Here is a 3323-nt window from a genome sequence, read left to right on the forward strand (position 1 = left end):
CCCAGCACTTGGGAAGCTGAGGCAGGAGGATCATTGCAAGTTTGAGACCAGCTGGGCTACAAAGTGAGCTCAAGCCCAGCCCGAACTGCATAGCGAGACCCTGTCTCAAAAAAAAAAAAAAAAAAAAAAAAAAAGGGATAGGACCAGTTGGATGTATAGCTCAGTGGTAGAGCATTTGTCTAGCATTTGTGTGGTTCTGGGTTTGATCCCAGCACCCCAAAATAAATAAGTCAAAAGAAATGATAGCTCCTAGGATTGTGGTCTATTCAGTTAAATAAGTGATTGTCACCCAGGGATGATTTGCCCCCACAGGACATTTGGCCAAGTCTGGAGGCATTTTTGGTTGTCACTACAGGGAATGCTACTGGCATCTAGAGCGCATAAACCAGGCATGCTGCTAACTGTCCTACAACGCAAGGGTAGTTAGTCCCCTAAATCAAAGTATTATCCAGTCAAGATGGTTCCAACTGAGAAATCCTGAATTAAACAATGCACATCATGTGTTCAATACAACACCTGGTACACATTAACTGAATGGTAAATGGAAAAACAAATAGACTTTGGGGGAAAAATGCTTCCAGGAGCAGAAATACAAGTTCAGTGAATCTAAATCCCCATGGTCCTTTCCCCAAATTTCTAGCCAGAAAGAGGCTCAAAATGAGGAGGCTCACACCAAAGTGATTTTATCATCAAAAATGCCTTGGAAACCGGAGAGCGAGGAGCTGGGGATTTAGCTCAGTGGCACAGCACCTGCCTGGCAAGTGCAAGGTCATGAGTTCGATTCCAGGTACCGGAAAAAAAAAAAGAAAAAGAAACGAGAGAGCAAGCAATATGTTGGAAATAGGAGACCTACAGGACCTTGGACTCCTCAGGAGGGGCGGGGCAGGCCACGGGAGGGCTGCGGCCCCCTGCTCAGAGTTCCAGCTGCTGTCTGGGACAGGGCAGAGACCTCTGGGGCTTCCCAGACCCAGGATTTATAGCCCATGGGCTCCTCCTAGTTTACAGTGCACTCAGAAGATACATTCCAGGTCAGCAGAGAGTAAGTGGGGCCCCCGGGAGCAGTGCGCACCACCTGACCTGATGACACAACCAGGATGAACCAGAGGGGGCAAAGCACAGTCCACGGGAAAGTGCAGCCCGAGTAGAAATTGGTTCAATTCAACAGAGTCAAGCGTTCAGGAACTCTCATTACTTCCCCAGCAGTGTACAGGCAGCTATGGGTTCCAGGCAGGAGCCCCTCCAGAATACTGGTTAGGAACACAGGTATCTGGAAGAGGACATTTGAATCCCTGCTCTACCTGCACCAATGTGTGTTCTTGGTAAGGCACATCTCTCTGATACACTGGTGTACACAGTAAACTGTGTGTATGTCTCAATCGTCACAAAAACAAAACAAATATAAAGGCTATTGTCACTCGTAATTTTAACTTGTTTTTTGTTTATTTATTCTTGCAGTGCTGGAGATTGAACCTAGGGCCTTGTATATGCTAGGAAGGCATTCAACCACGGTTCTATCTACATCCCCAGCACTGTCATTCCTGCTTTTTAGTTTTGCTTTTTTTTTTTTTTTCAAACTCGAAAGGCTGGGATTCCAGGCATGCGCCACCACGCCCAGCCTAGTTTTGCTTTTTGAGGCAGCATCTCACTATGTCGTTCAGGCTGGCCTTGAACCCACAGTAATCCTCCTGGCTCTCAAAAGAAAATCATATCCAATTTATTCTTTGTTTTATCTTTCTTTTTTGTTTGTTTGTTTTTGCTTTTTTATTTTTTGTTTTTCTTTTTTTTTGAGAAAGTTCTCACTATGTAGTTGAGGGTGGCCTTGAACTCATGGAAATCCTCCTGCCTCAGCCTCCAGAGTTCTGGGATTATAGGCATGTTCCACCATACCCAGCTCATTTTCTTTCTCTTTATATATCCAACATATTTTAAAATTAAATTTAAGGCCAGGCATGGTGGTGCATGCCTATCTATAATCCCAGTACTCGGGAGGCTGAGGTAGGAGGATCATTGCAAGTTTGAGACCAGCCTGGGCTACAAAGTGAGTTGAAGGCCAGCCTGAACTGCATAGCAAGACCCTGTTTCAAAAAGACAAAAAACAAACAAACAAAATAAATTAAATTTATTGGTACATTTTAGGTATTCATAATGATCACATATGTTATAGGGAACTTGTATGTAATATACAACATATTGTTAAATGATAAATCAGTTTACAGAATTGCATGTATAGTGTGATCTACTTTGTTTATTTAAAAATAACTGTTAGAGCACGTGCCCCATGCCCTGTGTTCAATTCCCAGCACCAGTAAAAAAAAAATTAAAATTATATTTATATACCTATAAGAAAAAGGCTGGAAAGACATGGCGACAGAATTTTTTTCTTTTTCTTTTTGAGAGAGGGTTCCATTATGCAGTTCAGGCTGGCCTTGAACTCACTTTGTAGCTCAAGCTGGCCTTGAACTGACAGTAATCCTCCTGCCTCAGCCTCTTTAGTGCTGGGGTTACAGGTGTGTGTGTCACCACACCCAGCCAGTATTGTTATCTACCTCAAATCTGTTTTCCCTTTCTTCTTGTTTACTGAACCTCAACTGTGTTTAGGTATTTACATTTCAAGGAAGATGTCTGGAGTTTAGTGAAGAATTCTAAGCCAGCTGTGGTAGTGTCAGTGATATGTACAGGGCAGTCCTGTGCTCCAGTAGTGGCCAATAAGAAAGGAAGGGAAAGAGAGTGCAGTGGCGCATCCCTATTGTCAAGGCTGAGACAAGACAGCCATGAGTTCAAAGCCAACTGGGCTACATAGTGAGACCCTGTCTCCAGTCAATCAATTAAAAAAAAGAAAAGGAGGGGAGTATACTGGGAAGCTTCTGAGAAAGGTTTCTTTCTCAGCTCAAAATAAAAGGGGTTAGGGGTGAAGAGGGGTGTGGTGACAACGCCTGTAATCCCAGCAAATGGGGGTCTTAAGCAGGAGGCTGTTAAGGTCAAGCCTAGCCTAGACAATTAATTGACTTAGCAAGACCCTGTCTCAAAGGGCTGGGGATGTAGCTGAGTGCAAAGGCCCTGGGTTCAATGCCTAGTACCACACACACGCACAAAAGGTAGGGGCATTGGGATGGCCTCAGTGTGCTTCCTCCGGGCCTGATGCTGCTCACGGTGGGAGGCAGGCCACTGCTGGGGGCTGATCAAAGCCGTGGACTAGGAGGCTGTGGGAGCTGGCGGGGTCAGGAAGCTCAGAAGGCGAAGTGACTATCGTCCCTAACACCTAATTCTCTCCCTAGGAGCTGCAGAAGGCTGGTCTAGAACCATTTGTTTCAACTGGCCATTTA

The sequence above is a fragment of the Chinchilla lanigera genome, unplaced genomic scaffold, assembly GCF_000276665.1.
Source record: "Chinchilla lanigera isolate Chin_1 unplaced genomic scaffold, ChiLan1.0 scaffold00051, whole genome shotgun sequence".
NCBI classification, from domain to species: Eukaryota; Metazoa; Chordata; class Mammalia; order Rodentia; family Chinchillidae; genus Chinchilla; species Chinchilla lanigera.